Here is a 20,458-nt window from a genome sequence, read left to right on the forward strand (position 1 = left end):
CTCCGCTAGTCTCCAGAAACGACCGTGAGTCAGGTCATGTATACTACGAGGACTCTTGATGAAGCAATTGTTTACAGAGAGGTTTTGACGGATTGAATTCTTCCAGCCAGGGCTCTTCACCCGATAATACGGAAAAGTTGTCTCTATATAGCGGTAGATATCTTTCAATGTAGCCCTCTGTTCCGCGTTTGACCTTATAGCCAAGACGATAAGTGCTACTAGGCTATACGGCGGTCGGTCTACGCATAACAATGTACTGTGAGAGTTGAAATTACTGGTATACGGTGGATTGGCATACATATGCTGTATGCGTGAGTAAACATCTGCAGCATACATTACGTTACCTCTTGGATTGTGCATCGTCATCTCGAATGATGTATTTTTTGTGAATTTAAGAATGGTTTGAGTAAACAAGGTAGAACTTAAGTCACCTTGAAATCTGCATATTATTCAAAATAACCCAATCAGAGAGCAGGAAATCAAATGCCATTAACCCCTAATTACAATCAGCACTTATTGGCGATAATCGAACAAATTCACCTATTGTGATATCCGTAATAACATGTGCTTCGCACTTTCATAAATACCTCACCTGTTACATAATCTATATAAAGTGTATTGGGGTATTGTTTTATAGCATGCATAAATGAAATGTAATGTGCGTGAAAATTATTGAATGTCATTCATGAAATGAGCATAGATCATTCGTGATTTCAATATGCCAATCAGTAAACGATCACAAGATGGCGCTCCAACAAACAGTCTGCTTAACAGCGCCCTCAAAATCGTAAAATTATATAACCGCCTTAAGCAAGTCAATGACATCTATTATTCTACTTGAATAATGCATCACCACTGGACGTTTTTAGCAGGCTTTGTAACCACTGGGTAAATAAATAAGTAAAAAACAGCACTTCACAGGATTGCATGCAATTATCGTTAGATATATACGCAAGCTGTGATGCCATTTATCCATTTTAATTGAGTCGGGTTAAACAGGTGTTTGACTCAAATTCTAGGTATTTTCAATTTTGTGACAATAAAAAATGGCGATCGATGTCATTTAAATTATATAAAATAAATGCTGGAGATTGGATCGCGAATGGAATTTGCGATTTGGAAATGTTTCGATTCAATTATTCTCCAATTCGTGGATTCAAAACATACTCATTCCCCAGGTGAGGCTCGAACTCACAACCTCCGCATTACTCAGTAACAGAGCAGTACTGCCATATAAGTACGGCGCGCTAACCGATTGTGCCACTGGGGAAGATGAAACAAACAATTGAGTGCACTTTCAATAGTATAACCGCATTTTGTTCAATACAACTTGCGTCAGAAATCTCGTGGAATTTTAATATTAGTTCTCTTTATTTAAATGTGACGGTTCATATATAATTGTACGAATATAAGTTAAAAGTAATACATATACAGAACAAATACACTCACACGTAGCTGATATTTAGCAGCACGGTTTATTATTAAAACTTTCTTGAAACTGGTGGGTAATACAAAATGACTCGAATTGAAGATATCTGACTACTTGCATTGAAAAATTGGCCAGGAATGTCACGCTCAGTGTCTTTTGTGACATTACTAACAATACGTCCAACACGTTTAATCCTTTTATTACCCAATACATCACAGTGTCCGGCTTTTCGTTTCGACTGACAACGTAGTATTTTGGCAATACTAAAGTCACTAAACTCATTTCCGTTTACATGTCTTTCTTGTGTTCTCTCGCTATGTGTAATCAAGGAAACGTAATTTGGCGTCTTTTTCTTGCATGACTCCACCGACGACGGCGTGCTTTCAGGTTTATATCGCGCAATATAATCCTCGTTCGCTTGGCTGTTAGTTGTTATAAACTCGTGGTTATTGGATTTCTTATATCCTCGACGACGGCGGCGGAAGTCGCTTTCAGCAAACATTTCTTTCCAACCCTCTGCTAGTCTCCAGAAATGACCGTGAGTCAGGTCATGTATACTACGAGGACTCTTGATGAAGCAATTGTTCAAAGAGAGGTTATGACGGATTGATTTCTTCCAGCAAGGGCTCTTCTCACGATAACCCCTAAAAAATCGAAGAGCATCGGGGAAAATATTAATAATCATCCTTATCAATCGCTTGCTTTATTTTATTCGAATCTATGAAATTCACGATTTTTTTTTACATTTGTTGGCAACATCCGCGCTAAAAAAGTTATGGCTATAACTAAATTTGACACGTTTTTCTTTTAAGCCCAATAAATTATTCATACATGTCAAGCTCTGTTCGATTCTTTCAGGGCATATGGCCGTTTTTAGTCGAAAATATTTGTTGTGGGAACACTTTTATTCTCCAATTCGTGGATTCAAAACATACTCATTCCCCAGGTGAGGCTCGAACTCACACCCTCCGCATTACTCAGTAACAGAGCAGTACTGCCATATAAGTAAGGCGCGCTAACCGATTGTGCCACTGGGAAAGATGAAACAAACAATTGAGTGCACTTTCAATAGAATAACCGCATTTTGTTCAATACCACTTGCGTCAGAAATATCGTGGAATTTTAATATTAGTTTTCTTTATTTAAATTTGACGGTTCTTATATAATTGTACGAATATAAGTTTAAAGTTATACATATACAGAACAAATACACTCATACGTAGCTGATATTTAACAGCACGGTTTATTATTAAAACTTTCTTGAAACTGGTGGGTAATACAAAATGACTCGAATTGAAGATATCTGACTACTTGCATTGAAAGATTGGCCAGGAATGTCACGCGCAGTGTCTTTTGTGACATTACTAACAATACGTCCAACACGTTTAATCCTTTTATTATCCAATACATCACAGTGTCCGGCTTTTCGTTTCGACTGACAACGTAGTATTTTGGCAATACTAAAGTCACTAAACTCATTTCCGTTTACATGTCTTTCTTGTGTTCTCTCGCTATGTGTAATCGAGGAAACGTAATTTGGCGTCTTTTTCTTGCATAACTCCACCGACGACGGCGTGCTTTCAGGTTTATATCGCGCAATATAATCCTCGTTCGCTTGGCTGATAGTTGTTATAAACTCGTGGTTATTAGATTTCTTATATCCTCGACGACGGCGGCGGAAGTCGCTTTCAGCAAACATTTCTTTCCAACCCTCTGCTAGTCTCCAGAAATGACCGTGAGTCAGGTCATGTATACTACGAGAACTCTTGATGAAGCAATTGTTCAAAGAGAGGTTATGACGGATTGATTTCTTCCAGCAAGGGCTCTTCTCACGATAATACGGAAAAGTTGTCTCTATATAGCAGTAGATATCTTTCAATGTAGCCCTCTGTTCAGCGTATGACCTTATAGCCAAGACGATAAGTGCTACGAAGCTATACGGCGGTCGGTCTATGCATGACAATCTATTGTGAGAGTTGAAATTACTGGTATACGGTGGATTGGCATATATATGCTGTGTGCGTGAGTAAATATCTGCAGCATACATTAAGTTACCTCTTGGATTGTGCATCGTCATCTTGAATGATGTAATTTTTGTGAATTTAAGAATGGCTTGAGTCAACAAGGTAGACCATATGTCACCTTGAAATCTGCATATTATTCAAAATAACCCAATCAGAGAGCAGGAAATCAAATGCCATTAACCCCTAATTACAATCAGCACTTATTGGCGATAATCGAACAAATTCACCTATTGTGATATCCGTAATAACATGTGCTTCGCACTTTCATAAATATCTCACCTGTTACATAATCTATATAAAGTGTATTGGGTTATTGTTTTATAGCATGCATAAATGAAATGTAGTGTGCGTGAATATTATTGAATGTCATTCATGAAATGAGCATAGATCATCCGTGATTACAATATGCCAATCAGTAAATGATCACAAGATGGCGCTCCAACAAACAGTCTGCTTAACAGCGCCCTCAAAATCGTAAAATTATATAACCGCCTTAAGCAAGTCAATGACATCTATTATTCTACTTGAATAATGCATCACCACTGGACGTTTTTAGCAGGCTTTGTAACCACTGGGTAAATAAATAAGTAAAAAACAGCACTTCACAGGATTGCATGCAATTATCGTTAGATATATACGCAAGCTGTGATGCCATTTATCCATTTTAATTGAGTCGGGTTAAGCAGGTGTTTAACTCAAATTCGACGTATTTGCAATTTTGCGACCATATAAATGGCGATCGATGTCATTTAAATTAGATGAAACTAAATGCTAGAGATTGGATCGCGAATGGAATTTGCGATTTGGAAATGTTTCGATTCAATTATTCTCCAATTCGTGGATTCAAAACATACTCATTCCCCAGGTGAGGCTCGAACTCACAACCTCCGCATTACTCAGTAACAGAGCAGTACTGCCATATAAGTACGGCGCGCTAACCGATTGTGCCACTGGGGAAGATGAAACAAACAATTGAGTGCACTTTCAATAGTATAACCGCATTTTGTTCAAAACAACTTGCGTCAGAAATCTCGTGGAATTTTAATATTAGTTCTCTTTATTTAAATTTTACGGTTTATATATAATTGTACGAATATAAGTTAAAAGTAAAACATATACAGAACAAATGCACTCATACGTAGCTGATATTTAGCAGCACGGTTTATTATTAAAACTTTCTTGAAACTGGTGGGTAATACAAAATGACTCGAATTGAAGATATCTGACTACTTGCATTGAAAGATTGGCCAGGAATGTCACGCGCAGTGTCTTTTGTGACATTACTAACAATACGTCCAACACGTTTAATCCTTTTATTGTTCGATACATCACAGTGTCCGGCTTTTCGTTTCGACTGACAACGTAGTATTTTGGCAATACTAAAGTCACTAAACTCATTTCCGTTTACATGTCTTTCTTGTGTTCTCTCGCTATGTGTAATCGAGGAAACGTAATTTGGCGTCTTTTTCTTGCATGACTCCATCGACGACGGCGTGCTTTCAGGTTTATATCGCGCAATATAATCCTCGTTCGCTTGGCTGTTAGTTGTTATAAACTCGTGGTTATTGGATTTCTTATATCCTCGACGACGGCGGCGGAAGTCGCTTTCAGCAAACATTTCAGAGAATCAGAGAGCAGGAAATCAAATGCCATTAACCCCTAATTACAATCAGCACTTATTGGCGATAATCGAACAAATTCACCTATTGTGATATCCGTATTAACATGTGCTTCGCACTTTCATAAATACCTCACCTGTTACATAATCTATATAAAGTGTATTGGGTTATTGTTTTATAGCATGGATGAATGAAATGTAATATACGTGAAAATTATTGAATATCATTCTTGAAATGAACATAGATCATCCGAAATTTCAATATGCCAATCAGTAAACGATCACAAGATGGCGCTCCAACAAACAGTCTGCTTAACAGCGCCCTCAAAATAGTAGAATTATATAACCGCCTTAAGCAAGTCAATGACATCTATTATTCTACTTGAATAATGCATCACCACTGGACGTTTTTAGCAGGCTTTGTAACCACTGGGTAAATAAATAAGTAAAAAACAGCACTTCACAGGATTGCATGCAATTATCGTTAGATATATACGCAAGCTGTGATGCCATTTATCCATTTTAATTGAGTCGGGTTAAACAGGTGTTTGACTCAAATTCTAGGTATTTTCAATTTTGTGACAATAAAAATGGCGATCGATGTCATTTAAATTATATAAAATAAATGCTGGAGATTGGATCGCGAATGGAATTTGCGATTTGGAAATGTTTCGATTCAATTATTCTCCAATTCGTGGATTCAAAACATACTCATTCCCCAGGTGAGGCTCGAACTCACAACCTCCGCATTACTCAGTAACAGAGCAGTACTGCCATATAAGTACGGCGCGCTAACCGATTGTGCCACTGGGGAAGATGAAACAAACAATTGAGTGCACTTTCAATAGTATAACCGCATTTTGTTCAATACAACTTGCGTCAGAAATCTCGTGGAATTTTAATATTAGTTCTCTTTATTTAAATTTGACGGTTCATATATAATTGTACGAATATAAGTTAAAAGTAATACATATACAGAACAAATACACTCACACGTAGCTGATATTTAGCAGCACGGTTTATTATTAAAACTTTCTTGAAACTGGTGGGTAATACAAAATGACTCGAATTGAAGATATCTGACTACTTGCATTGAAAAATTGGCCAGGAATGTCACGCTCAGTGTCTTTTTTGACATTACTAACAATACGTCCAACACGTTTAATCCTTTTATTATCCAATACATCACAGTGTCCGGCTTTTCGTTTCGACTGACAACGTAGTATTTTGGCAATACTAAAGTCACTAAACTCATTTCCGTTTACATGTCTTTCTTGTGTTCTCTCGCTATGTGTAATCAAGGAAACGTAATTTGGCGTCTTTTTCTTGCATGACTCCACCGACGACGGCGTGCTTTCAGGTTTATATCGCGCAATATAATCCTCGTTCGCTTGGCTGTTAGTTGTTATAAACTCGTGGTTATTGGATTTCTAATATCCTCGACGACAGCGGCGGAAGTCGCTTTCAGCAAACATTTCTTTCCAACCCTCTGCTAGTCTCCAGAAATGACCGTGAGTCAGGTCATGTATACTACGAGGACTCTTGATGAAGCAATTTTTTACAGAGAGGTTTTGACGGATTGAATTCTTCCAGCCAGGGCTCTTCACCCGATAATACGGAAAAGGTGTCTCTATATAGCGGTAGATATCTTTCAATGTAGCCCTCTGTTCCGCGTTTGACCTTATAGCCAAGACGATAAGTGCTACGAAGCTATACGGCGGTCGGTCTACGCATGACAATGTACTGTGAGAGTTGAAATTACTGGTATAAGGTGGATTGGCATACATATACTGTATGCTTGAGTAAACATCTGCAGCATACATTACGTTACCTCTTGGATTGTGCATCGTCATCTCGAATGATGTATTTTTTGTGAATTTAAGAATGGTTTGAGTCAACAAGGTAGACGTTAAGTCACCTTGAAATCTGCATATTATTCAAAATAACCCAATCAGAGAGCAGGAAATCAAATGCCATTAACCCCTAATTACAATTCAGCACTTATTGGCGATAACCGAAGAAATTCACCTATTGTGATATCCGTAATAACATGTGCTTCGCACTTTCATAAATACCTCACCTGTTACATAATCTATATAAAGTGTATTGGGTTATTGTTTTATAGCATGCATAAATGAAATGTAATGTACGTGAAAATTATTGAATGTCATTCATGAAATGAGCATAGATCATCCGTGATTTCAATATGCCAATCAGTAAACGATCACAAGATGGCGCTCCAACAAACAGTCTGCTTAACAGCGCCCTCAAAATCGTAGAATTATATAACCGTCTTAAGCAAGTCAGTGACATCCATTCTTCTACCTGAATAATGCATCACCACTGGACGTTTTTAGCAGGCTTTGTAAACACTGGGTAAATAAATAAGTAAAAAACAGCACTTCACAGGATTGCAAGCAATTATCGTTAGATTTATACGTCAGCTGTGATGCCATTTATCCATTTTAATTGAATCGGGTTAATCAGGTGTTTAACTCAAATTCGACGTATTTGCAATTTTGTGACCATAAAAGTGGCGATCGATGTCATTTAAATTAGATGAAATAAATGCTGGAGATTGGATTGCGAATGGAATTTGCGATTTGGAAATGTTTCGATTCAATTGTTCTCCAATTCGTGGATCCAAAACATACTCATTCCACAGGTGAGGCTCGAACTCACAACCTTCGCATTACGCATTACTCAGTAACAGAGCAGTACTGCCATATAAGTAGGGCGCTCTAACCGATTGTGCCACTGGGGAAGATGAAACAACCCATTGAGTGCACTTTCAATAGGATAACCGCATTTTGTTTAATACAACTTGCGTCAGAAATGTCGTGGAATTTTAATATTAGTTCTCTTTATTTTAAATTTGACGGTTCATATATAATTGTACGAATATAAGTTTAAAGTAATACATATACAGAACAAATACACTCATACGTAGCTGATATTTAGCAGCACGGTTTATTATTAAAACTTTCTTGAAACTGGTGGGTAATACAAAATGACTCGACTTGAAGAAATCTGACTACTTGCATTGAAAGATTGACCAGGAATGTCACGCGCAGAGTCTTTTGTGTCATTACGAACAATACGTCCAACATGTTTAATCCTTTTATTGTCCGATACATCACAGTGGCCGGCTTTTCGTTTCGGCTGACAGCTCAGTATTTTGGCAATACTAAAGTCACTAAACTGTTTTCCGTTTACATGTCTTTCTTGTGTTCTCTCGCTACGTGTAATCGAGGAAACGTAATTTGGCATATGTTTCTTGCATGACTCCACCGACGACGACGTGCTTTCAGGTTTATATCGGGTAATATAATCCTCGTTCGCTTGGCTGTTCGTTGTTATAAACCCGTGGTTATTGGATTTCTAATATCCTCGACGACGACGGCGGAAGTCGCTTTCAGAAAACATTTCTTTCCAACCCTCCGCTAGTCTCCAGAAATGACCGTGAGTCAGGTCATGTATACTACGAGGACTCTTGATGAAGCAATTGTTCAAAGAGAGGTTATGACGGATTGATTTCTTCCAGCAAGGGCTCTTCTCACGATAACCCCTAAAAAATCGAAGAGCATCGGGGAAAATATTAATAATCATCCTTATCAATCGCTTGCTTTATTTTATTCGAATCTATGAAATTCACGATTTTTTTTTACATTTGTTGGCAACATCCGCGCTAAAAAAGTTATGGCTATAACTAAATTTGACACGTTTTTCTTTTAAGCCCAATAAATTATTCATACATGTCAAGCTCTGTTCGATTCTTTCAGGGCATATGGCCGTTTTTAGTCGAAAATATTTGTTGTGGGAACACTTTTATTCTCCAATTCGTGGATTCAAAACATACTCATTCCCCAGGTGAGGCTCGAACTCACAACCTCCGCATTACTCAGTAACAGAGCAGTACTGCCATATAAGTAAGGCGCGCTAACCGATTGTGCCACTGGGAAAGATGAAACAAACAATTGAGTGCACTTTCAATAGAATAACCGCATTTTGTTCAATACCACTTGCGTCAGAAATATCGTGGAATTTTAATATTAGTTTTCTTTATTTAAATTTGACGGTTCTTATATAATTGTACGAATATAAGTTTAAAGTTATACATATACAGAACAAATACACTCATACGTAGCTGATATTTAACAGCACGGTTTATTATTAAAACTTTCTTGAAACTGGTGGGTAATACAAAATGACTCGAATTGAAGATATCTGACTACTTGCATTGAAAGATTGGCCAGGAATGTCACGCGCAGTGTCTTTTGTGACATTACTAACAATACGTCCAACACGTTTAATCCTTTTATTATCCAATACATCACAGTGTCCGGCTTTTCGTTTCGACTGACAACGTAGTATTTTGGCAATACTAAAGTCACTAAACTCATTTCCGTTTACATGTCTTTCTTGTGTTCTCTCGCTATGTGTAATCGAGGAAACGTAATTTGGCGTCTTTTTCTTGCATAACTCCACCGACGACGGCGTGCTTTCAGGTTTATATCGCGCAATATAATCCTCGTTCGCTTGGCTGTTAGTTGTTATAAACTCGTGGTTATTAGATTTCTTATATCCTCGACGACGGCGGCGGAAGTCGCTTTCAGCAAACATTTCTTTCCAACCCTCTGCTAGTCTCCAGAAATGACCGTGAGTCAGGTCATGTATACTACGAGAACTCTTGATGAAGCAATTGTTCAAAGAGAGGTTATGACGGATTGATTTCTTCCAGCAAGGGCTCTTCTCACGATAATACGGAAAAGTTGTCTCTATATAGCAGTAGATATCTTTCAATGTAGCCCTCTGTTCAGCGTATGACCTTATAGCCAAGACGATAAGTGCTACGAAGCTATACGGCGGTCGGTCTATGCATGACAATCTATTGTGAGAGTTGAAATTACTGGTATACGGTGGATTGGCATATATATGCTGTGTGCGTGAGTAAATATCTGCAGCATACATTAAGTTACCTCTTGGATTGTGCATCGTCATCTTGAATGATGTAATTTTTGTGAATTTAAGAATGGCTTGAGTCAACAAGGTAGACCATATGTCACCTTGAAATCTGCATATTATTCAAAATAACCCAATCAGAGAGCAGGAAATCAAATGCCATTAACCCCTAATTACAATCAGCACTTATTGGCGATAATCGAACAAATTCACCTATTGTGATATCCGTAATAACATGTGCTTCGCACTTTCATAAATATCTCACCTGTTACATAATCTATATAAAGTGTATTGGGTTATTGTTTTATAGCATGCATAAATGAAATGTAGTGTGCGTGAAAATTATTGAATGTCATTCATGAAATGAGCATAGATCATCCGTGATTACAATATGCCAATCAGTAAATGATCACAAGATGGCGCTCCAACAAACAGTCTGCTTAACAGCGCCCTCAAAATCGTAAAATTATATAACCGCCTTAAGCAAGTCAATGACATCTATTATTCTACTTGAATAATGCATCACCACTGGACGTTTTTAGCAGGCTTTGTAACCACTGGGTAAATAAATAAGTAAAAAACAGCACTTCACAGGATTGCATGCAATTATCGTTAGATATATACGCAAGCTGTGATGCCATTTATCCATTTTAATTGAGTCGGGTTAAACAGGTGTTTGACTCAAATTCTAGGTATTTTCAATTTTGTGACAATAAAAATGGCGATCGATGTCATTTAAATTATATAAAATAAATGCTGGAGATTGGATCGCGAATGGAATTTGCGATTTGGAAATGTTTCGATTCAATTATTCTCCAATTCGTGGATTCAAAACATACTCATTCCCCAGGTGAGGCTCGAACTCACAACCTCCGCATTACTCAGTAACAGAGCAGTACTGCCATATAAGTACGGCGCGCTAACCGATTGTGCCACTGGGGAAGATGAAACAAACAATTGAGTGCACTTTCAATAGTATAACCGCATTTTGTTCAATACAACTTGCGTCAGAAATCTCGTGGAATTTTAATATTAGTTCTCTTTATTTAAATTTGACGGTTCATATATAATTGTACGAATATAAGTTAAAAGTAATACATATACAGAACAAATACACTCACACGTAGCTGATATTTAGCAGCACGGTTTATTATTAAAACTTTCTTGAAACTGGTGGGTAATACAAAATGACTCGAATTGAAGATATCTGACTACTTGCATTGAAAAATTGGCCAGGAATGTCACGCTCAGTGTCTTTTGTGACATTACTAACAATACGTCCAACACGTTTAATCCTTTTATTATCCAATACATCACAGTGTCCGGCTTTTCGTTTCGACTGACAACGTAGTATTTTGGCAATACTAAAGTCACTAAACTCATTTCCGTTTACATGTCTTTCTTGTGTTCTCTCGCTATGTGTAATCAAGGAAACGTAATTTGGCGTCTTTTTCTTGCATGACTCCACCGACGACGGCGTGCTTTCAGGTTTATATCGCGCAATATAATCCTCGTTCGCTTGGCTGTTAGTTGTTATAAACTCGTGGTTATTGGATTTCTTATATCCTCGACGACGGCGGCGGAAGTCGCTTTCAGCAAACATTTCTTTCCAACCCTCTGCTAGTCTCCAGAAATGACCGTGAGTCAGGTCATGTATACTACGAGGACTCTTGATGAAGCAATTGTTCAAAGAGAGGTTATGACGGATTGATTTCTTCCAGCAAGGGCTCTTCTCACGATAATACGTAAAAGTTGTCTCTATATAGCGGTAGATATCTTTCAATGTAGCCCTCTGTTCCGCGTATGACCTTATAGCCAAGACGATAAGTGCTGCGAAGCTATACGGCGGTCGGTCTATGCATGACAATCTATTGTGAGAGTTGAAATTACTGGTATACGGTGGATTGGCATATATATGCTGTGTGCGTGAGTAAATATCTGCAGCATACATTAAGTTACCTCTTGGATTGTGCATCGTCATCTTGAATGATGTAATTTTTGTGAATTTAAGAATGGCTTGAGTCAACAAGGTAGACCATATGTCACCTTGAAATCTGCATATTATTCAAAATAACCCAATCAGAGAGCAGGAAAACAAATGGCATTAACCCCTAATTAAAATACAGCACTTAATGGCGATAATCGAACAAATTTACCTATTGTGTTATCCGTAATATCATGTGCTTTGCACTTTCATAAATATCTCACCTGTTACATAATCTATATAAAGTGTATTGGGTTATTGTTTTATAGCATTGATGAATGAAATGTAATATACGTGAAAATTATTGAATATCATTCTTGAAATGAACATAGATCATCCGCAATTTCAATTTGCCAATCAGTAAACGATCACAAGATGGCGCTCCAACAAACAGTCTGCTTAACAGCGCCCTCAAAATAGTAGAATTATATAACCGTCTTAAGCAAGTCAATGACATCTATTCTTCTACCTGAATAATGCATCACCACTGGACGTTTTTAGCAGGCTTTGTAAACACTGGGTAAATAAATAAGTAAATAACAGCACTTCACAGGATTGCAAGCAATTATCGTTAGATTTATACGTCAGCTGTGATGCCATTTATCCATTTTAATTGAGTCGGGTTAAGCAGGTGTTTAACTCAAATTCGACGTATTTGCAATTTTGCGACCATATAAATGGCGATCGATGTCATTTAAATTAGATAAACCTAAATGCTGGAGATTGGATCGCGAATGGAATTTGCGATTTGGAAATGTTTCGATTCAATTATTCTCCAATTCGTGGATTCCAAACATACTCATTCCCCAGGTGAGGCTCGAACTCACAACCTCCGCATTACTCAGTAACAGAGCAGTACTGCCATATAAGTACGGCGCGCTAACCGATTGTGCCACTGGGGAACATGAAATAAACAATTGAGTGCACTTTCAATAGTATAACCGCATTTTGTTCAATACAACTTGTGTCAGAAATCTCGTGGAATTTTAATATTAGTTCTCTTTATTTAAATTTGACGGTTCATATATAATTGTACGAATATAAGTTAAAAGTAATACATATACAGAACAAATACACTCATACGTAGCTGATATTTAGCAGCACGGTTTATTATTAAAACTTTCTTGAAACTGGTGGGTAATACAAAATGACTCGAATTGAAGATATCTGACTACTTGCATTGAAAGATTGGCCAGGAATGTCACGCGCAGTGTCTTTTGTGACATTACTAACAATACGTCCAACACGTTTAATCCTTTTATTATCCAATACATCACAGTGTCCGGCTTTTCGTTTCGACTGACAACGTAGTATTTTGGCAATACTAAAGTCACTAAACTCATTTCCGTTTACATGTCTTTCTTGTGTTCTCTCGCTATGTGTAATCGAGGAAACGTAATTTGGCGTCTTTTTCTTGCATGACTCCACCGACGACGGCGTGCTTTCAGGTTTATATCGCGCAATATAATCCTCGTTCGCTTGGCTGTTAGTTGTTATAAACTCGTGGTTATTGGATTTCTTATATCCTCGACGACGGCGGCGGAAGTCGCTTTCAGCAAACATTTCTTTCCAACCCTCTGCTAGTCTCCAGAAATGACCGTGAGTCAGGTCATGTATACTACGAGGACTCTTGATGAAGCAATTGTTCAAAGAGAGGTTATGACGGATTGATTTCTTCCAGCAAGGACTCTTCTCACGATAATACGGAAAAGTTGTCTCTATATAGCGGTAGATATCTTTCAATGTAGCCCTCTGCTCAGCGTATGACCTTATAGCCAAGACGATAAGTGCTACGAAGCTATACGGCGGTAAGTCTATGCATGACAATCTATTGTGAAAGTTGAAATTACTGGTATACGGTGGATTGGCATACATATGCTGTGTGCGTGAGTAAATATCTGCAGCATACATTAAGTTACCTCTTGGATTGTGCATCGTCATCTTGAATGATGTAATTTTTGTGAATTTAAGAATGGCTTGAGTCAACAAGGTAGACCATATGTCACCTTGAAATCTGCATATTATTCAAAATAACCCAATCAGAGAGCAGGAAAACAAATGGCATTAACCCCTAATTAAAATACAGCACTTAATGGCGATAATCGAACAAATTTACCTATTGTGTTATCCGTAATATCATGTGCTTTGCACTTTCATAAATATCTCACCTGTTACATAATCTATATAAAGTGTATTGGGTTATTGTTTTAAAGCATGGATGAATGACATGTAATGTACGCGAAAATTATTGAATATCATTCTTGAAATGAACATAGATCATCCGTAATTTCAATTTGCCAATCAGTAAACGATCACAAGATGGCGCTCCAACAAACAGTCTGCTTAACAGCGCCCTCAAAATAGTAGAATTATATAACCGTCTTAAGCAAGTCAATGACATCTATTCTTCTACCTGAATAATGCATCACCACTGGACGTTTTTAGCAGGCTTTGTAAACACTGGGTAAATAAATAAGTAAATAACAGCACTTCACAGGATTGCAAGCAATTATCGTTAGATTTATACGTCAGCTGTGATGCCATTTATCCATTTTAATTGAGTCGGGTTAAGCAGGTGTTTAACTCAAATTCGACGTATTTGCAATTTTGCGACCATATAAATGGCGATCGATGTCATTTAAATTAGATGAAACTAAATGCCGGAGATTGGATCGCGAATGGAATTTGCGATTTGGAAATGTTTCGATTCAATTATTCTCCAATTCGTGGATTCAAAACATAATCATTCCCCAGGTGAGGCTCGAACTCACAACCTCCGCATTACTCAGTAACAGAGCAGTACTGCCATATAAGTACGGCGCGCTAACCGATTGTGCCACTGGGGAACATGAAATAAACAATTGAGTGCACTTTCAATAGTATAACCGCATTTTGTTCAATACAACTTGTGTCAGAAATCTCGTGGAATTTTAATATTAGTTCTCTTTATTTAAATTTGACGGTTCATATATAATTGTACGAATATAAGTTAAAAGTAATACATATACAGAACAAATACACTCATACGTAGCTGATATTTAGCAGCACGGTTTATTATTAAAACTTTCTTGAAACTGGTGGGTAATACAAAATGACTCGAATTGAAGATATCTGACTACTTGCATTGAAAGATTGGCCAGGAATGTCACGCGCAGTGTCTTTTGTGACATTACTAACAATACGTCCAACACGTTTAGTCCTTTTATTATCCAATACATCACAGTGTCCGGCTTTTCGTTTCGACTGACAACGTAGTATTTTGGCAATACTAAAGTCACTAAACTCATTTCCGTTTACATGTCTTTCTTGTGTTCTCTCGCTATGTGTAATCGAGGAAACGTAATTTGGCGTCTTTTTCTTGCATGACTCCACCGACGACGGCGTGCTTTCAGGTTTATATCGCGCAATATAATCCTCGTTCGCTTGGCTGTTAGTTGTTATAAACTCGTGGTTATTGGATTTCTTATATCCTCGACGACGGCGGCGGAAGTGGCTTTCAGCAAACATTTCTTTCCAACCCTCTGCTAGTCTCCAGAAATGACCGTGAGTCAGGTCATGTATACTACGAGGACTCTTGAAGAAGCAATTGTTCAAAGAGAGGTTATGACGGATTGAATTCTTCCAGGCAAGGCTCTTCACACGATAATACGTAAAAGTTGTCTCTATATAGCGGTAGATATCTTTCAATGTAGCCCTCTGTTCCGCGTATGACCTTATAGCCAAGACGATAAGTGCTGCGAAGCTATACGGCGGTCGGTCTATGCATGACAATCTATTGTGAGAGTTGAAATTACTGGTATACGGTGGATTGGCATACATATGCTGTGTGCGTGAGTAAATATCTGCTGCATACATTGAGTTACCTCTTGGATTGTGCATCGTCATCTCGAATGATGTAATTTTTGTGAATTTAAGAATGGCTTGAGTCAACAAGGTAGACCATATGTCACCTTGAAATCTGCATATTATTCAAAATAACCCAATCAGAGAGCAGGAAAACAAATGGCATTAACCCCTAATTAAAATACAGCACTTAATGGCGATAATCGAACAAATTTACCTATTGTGTTATCCGTAATATCATGTGCTTTGCACTTTCATAAATATCTCACCTGTTACATAATCTATATAAAGTGTATTGGGTTATTGTTTTATAGCATGGATGAATGAAATGTAATATACGTGAAAATTATTGAATATCATTCTTGAAATGAACATAGATCATCCGCAATTTCAATTTGCCAATCAGTAAACGATCACAAGATGGCGCTCCAACAAACAGTCTGCTTAACAGCGCCTTCAAAATAGTAGAATTATATAACCGTCTTAAGCAAGTCAATGACATCTATTCTTCTACCTGAATAATGCATCACCACTGGACGTTTTTAGCAGGCTTTGTAAACACTGGGTAAATAAATAAGTAAATAACAGCACTTCACAGTATTGCAAGCAATTATCGTTAGATTTATACGTCAGCTGTGATGCCATTTATCCATTTTAATTGAGTCGGGTTAAGCAGGTGTTTAACTCAAATTCGACGTATTTGCAATTTTGCGACCATATAAATGGCGATCGATGTCATTTAAATTAGATGAAACTAAATGCTGGAGATTGGATCGCGAATGGAATTTGCGATTTGGAAATGTTTCGATTCAATTATTCTCCAATTCGTGGATTCAAAACATACTCATTCCCCAGGTGAGGCTCGAACTCACAACCTCCGCATTACTCAGTAACAGAGCAGTACTGCCATATAAGTACGGCGCGCTAACCGATTGTGCCACTGGGGAACATGAAATAAACAATTGAGTGCACTTTCAATAGTATAACCGCATTTTGTTCAATACAACTTGTGTCAGAAATCTCGTGGAATTTTAATATTAGTTCTCTTTATTTAAATTTGACGGTTCATATATAATTGTACGAATATAAGTTAAAAGTAATACATATACAGAACAAATACACTCATACGTAGCTGATATTTAGCAGCACGGTTTATTATTAAAACTTTCTAGAAACTGGTGGGTAATACAAAATGACTCGAATTGAAGATATCTGACTACTTGCATTGAAAGATTGGCCAGGAATGTCACGCGCAGTGTCTTTTGTGACATTACTAACAATACGTCCAACACGTTTAATCCTTTTATTATCCAATACATCACAGTGTCCGGCTTTTCGTTTCGACTGACAACGTAGTATTTTGGCAATACTAAAGTCACTAAACTCATTTCCGTTTACATGTCTTTCTTGTGTTCTCTCGCTATGTGTAATCGAGGAAACGTAATTTGGCGTCTTTTTCTTGCATGACTCCACCGACGACGGCGTGCTTTCAGGTTTATATCGCGCAATATAATCCTCGTTCGCTTGGCTGTTAGTTGTTATAAACTCGTGGTTATTGGATTTCTTATATCCTCGACGACGGCGGCGGAAGTCGCTTTCAGCAAACATTTCTTTCCAACCCTCTGCTAGTCTCCAGAAATGACCGTGAGTCAGGTCATGTATACTACGAGGACTCTTGATGAAGCAATTGTTCAAAGAGAGGTTATGACGGATTGATTTCTTCCAGCAAGGGCTCTTCTCACGATAATACGGAAAAGTTGTCTCTATATAGCGGTAGATATCTTTCAATGTAGCCCTCTGTTCAGCGTATGACCTTATAGCCAAGACGATAAGTGCTACGAAGCTATACGGCGGTCGGTCTATGCATGACAATCTATTGTGAGAGTTGAAATTACTGGTATACGGTGGATTGGCATACATATGCTGTGTGCGTGAGTAAATATCTGCAGCATACATTAAGTTACCTCTTGGATTGTGCATCGTCATCTTGAATGATGTAATTTTTGTGAATTTAAGAATGGCTTGAGTCAACAAGGTAGACCATATGTCACCTTGAAATCTGCATATTATTCAAAATAACCCAATCAGAGAGCAGGAAAACAAATGGCATTAACCCCTAATTAAAATACAGCACTTAATGGCGATAATCGAACAAATTTACCTATTGTGTTATCCGTAATATCATGTGCTTTGCACTTTCATAAATATCTCACCTGTTACATAATCTATATAAAGTGTATTGGGTTATTGTTTTATAGCATGGATGAATGAAATGTAATATACGTGAAAATTATTGAATATCATTCTTGAAATGAACATAGATCATCCGCAATTTCAATTTGCCAATCAGTAAACGATCACAAGATGGCGCTCCAACAAACAGTCTGCTTAACAGCGCCCTCAAAATAGTAGAATTATATAACCGTCTTAAGCAAGTCAATGACATCTATTCTTCTACCTGAATAATGCATCACCACTGGACGTTTTTAGCAGGCTTTGTAAACACTGGGTAAATAAATAAGTAAATAACAGCACTTCACAGGATTGCAAGCAATTATCGTTAGATTTATACGTCAGCTGTGATGCCATTTATCCATTTTAATTGAGTCGGGTTAAGCAGGTGTTTAACTCAAATTCGACGTATTTGCAATTTTGCGACCATATAAATGGCGATCGATGTCATTTAAATTAGATAAACCTAAATGCTGGAGATTGGATCGCGAATGGAATTTGCGATTTGGAAATGTTTCGATTCAATTATTCTCCAATTCGTGGATTCAAAACATACTCATTCCCCAGGTGAGGCTCGAACTCACAACCTCCGCATTACTCAGTAACAGAGCAGTACTGCCATATAAGTACGGCGCGCTAACCGATTGTGCCACTGGGGAACATGAAATAAACAATTGAGTGCACTTTCAATAGTATAACCGCATTTTGTTCAATACAACTTGTGTCAGAAATCTCGTGGAATTTTAATATTAGTTCTCTTTATTTAAATTTGACGGTTCATATATAATTGTACGAATATAAGTTAAAAGTAATACATATACAGAACAAATACACTCATACGTAGCTGATATTTAGCAGCACGGTTTATTATTAAAACTTTCTTGAAACTGGTGGGTAATACAAAATGACTCGAATTGAAGATATCTGACTACTTGCATTGAAAGATTGGCCAGGAATGTCACGCGCAGTGTCTTTTGTGACATTACTAACAATACGTCCAACACGTTTAGTCCTTTTATTATCCAATACATCACAGTGTCCGGCTTTTCGTTTCGACTGACAACGTAGTATTTTGGCAATACTAAAGTCACTAAACTCATTTCCGTTTACATGTCTTTCTTGTGTTCTCTCGCTATGTGTAATCGAGGAAACGTAATTTGGCGTCTTTTTCTTGCATGACTCCACCGACGACGGCGTGCTTTCAGGTTTATATCGCGCAATATAATCCTCGTTCGCTTGGCTGTTAGTTGTTATAAACTCGTGGTTATTGGATTTCTTATATCCTCGACGACGGCGGCGGAAGTGGCTTTCAGCAAACATTTCTTTCCAACCCTCTGCTAGTCTCCAGAAATGACCGTGAGTCAGGTCATGTATACTACGAGGACTCTTGAAGAAGCAATTGTTCAAAGAGAGGTTATGACGGATTGAATTCTTCCAGGCAAGGCTCTTCACACGATAATACGTAAAAGTTGTCTCTATATAGCGGTAGATATCTTTCAATGTAGCCCTCTGTTCCGCGTATGACCTTATAGCCAAGACGATAAGTGCTGCGAAGCTATACGGCGGTCGGTCTATGCATGACAATCTATTGTGAGAGTTGAAATTACTGGTATACGGTGGATTGGCATACATATGCTGTGTGCGTGAGTAAATATCTGCTGCATACATTGAGTTACCTCTTGGATTGTGCATCGTCATCTCGAATGATGTAATTTTTGTGAATTTAAGAATGGCTTGAGTCAACAAGGTAGACCATATGTCACCTTGAAATCTGCATATTATTCAAAATAACCCAATCAGAGAGCAGGAAAACAAATGGCATTAACCCCTAATTAAAATACAGCACTTAATGGCGATAATCGAACAAATTTACCTATTGTGTTATCCGTAATATCATGTGCTTTGCACTTTCATAAATATCTCACCTGTTACATAATCTATATAAAGTGTATTGGGTTATTGTTTTATAGCATGGATGAATGAAATGTAATATACGTGAAAATTATTGAATATCATTCTTGAAATGAACATAGATCATCCGCAATTTCAATTTGCCAATCAGTAAACGATCACAAGATGGCGCTCCAACAAACAGTCTGCTTAACAGCGCCTTCAAAATAGTAGAATTATATAACCGTCTTAAGCAAGTCAATGACATCTATTCTTCTACCTGAATAATGCATCACCACTGGACGTTTTTAGCAGGCTTTGTAAACACTGGGTAAATAAATAAGTAAATAACAGCACTTCACAGTATTGCAAGCAATTATCGTTAGATTTATACGTCAGCTGTGATGCCATTTATCCATTTTAATTGAGTCGGGTTAAGCAGGTGTTTAACTCAAATTCGACGTATTTGCAATTTT

At 37.6% G+C, this 20,458-nt stretch overlaps 8 non-coding genes across 8 annotated transcripts; all 8 read right to left on the bottom strand.

Moving 5' to 3' along the window:
• Nucleotides 1-1,170: 1,170 nt before the first annotated feature.
• TRNAI-UAU (transfer RNA isoleucine (anticodon UAU)) lies at nt 1,171-1,270 on the bottom strand. Its single transcript has 2 exons — nt 1,233-1,270; nt 1,171-1,206 (listed from the first exon to the last, which is right to left on the bottom strand). It is a non-coding gene; the product is annotated as a tRNA-Ile (tRNA).
• A 3,040-nt stretch (nt 1,271-4,310) lies between these two features.
• Nucleotides 4,311-4,410, bottom strand: TRNAI-UAU (transfer RNA isoleucine (anticodon UAU)). The gene is made up of 2 exons: nt 4,373-4,410; nt 4,311-4,346 (listed from the first exon to the last, which is right to left on the bottom strand). It is a non-coding gene; the product is annotated as a tRNA-Ile (tRNA).
• A 1,375-nt stretch (nt 4,411-5,785) lies between these two features.
• TRNAI-UAU (transfer RNA isoleucine (anticodon UAU)) lies at nt 5,786-5,885 on the bottom strand. The gene is made up of 2 exons: nt 5,848-5,885; nt 5,786-5,821 (listed from the first exon to the last, which is right to left on the bottom strand). It is a non-coding gene; the product is annotated as a tRNA-Ile (tRNA).
• Nucleotides 5,886-10,875: 4,990 nt separating this feature from the next.
• TRNAI-UAU (transfer RNA isoleucine (anticodon UAU)) lies at nt 10,876-10,975 on the bottom strand. The gene is made up of 2 exons: nt 10,938-10,975; nt 10,876-10,911 (listed from the first exon to the last, which is right to left on the bottom strand). It is a non-coding gene; the product is annotated as a tRNA-Ile (tRNA).
• A 1,844-nt stretch (nt 10,976-12,819) lies between these two features.
• TRNAI-UAU (transfer RNA isoleucine (anticodon UAU)) lies at nt 12,820-12,919 on the bottom strand. The gene is made up of 2 exons: nt 12,882-12,919; nt 12,820-12,855 (listed from the first exon to the last, which is right to left on the bottom strand). It is a non-coding gene; the product is annotated as a tRNA-Ile (tRNA).
• A 1,844-nt stretch (nt 12,920-14,763) lies between these two features.
• On the bottom strand, nt 14,764-14,863 carry TRNAI-UAU (transfer RNA isoleucine (anticodon UAU)). The gene is made up of 2 exons: nt 14,826-14,863; nt 14,764-14,799 (listed from the first exon to the last, which is right to left on the bottom strand). It is a non-coding gene; the product is annotated as a tRNA-Ile (tRNA).
• A 1,844-nt stretch (nt 14,864-16,707) lies between these two features.
• TRNAI-UAU (transfer RNA isoleucine (anticodon UAU)) lies at nt 16,708-16,807 on the bottom strand. The gene is made up of 2 exons: nt 16,770-16,807; nt 16,708-16,743 (listed from the first exon to the last, which is right to left on the bottom strand). It is a non-coding gene; the product is annotated as a tRNA-Ile (tRNA).
• A 1,844-nt stretch (nt 16,808-18,651) lies between these two features.
• TRNAI-UAU (transfer RNA isoleucine (anticodon UAU)) lies at nt 18,652-18,751 on the bottom strand. The gene is made up of 2 exons: nt 18,714-18,751; nt 18,652-18,687 (listed from the first exon to the last, which is right to left on the bottom strand). It is a non-coding gene; the product is annotated as a tRNA-Ile (tRNA).
• Between the last annotated feature and the right edge of the window lie 1,707 nt (nt 18,752-20,458).

The sequence above is a fragment of the Saccoglossus kowalevskii genome, chromosome 4 (assembly GCF_978046115.1).
Source record: "Saccoglossus kowalevskii chromosome 4, keSacKowa6.1, whole genome shotgun sequence".
NCBI lineage: Eukaryota > Metazoa > Hemichordata > Enteropneusta > Harrimaniidae > Saccoglossus > Saccoglossus kowalevskii.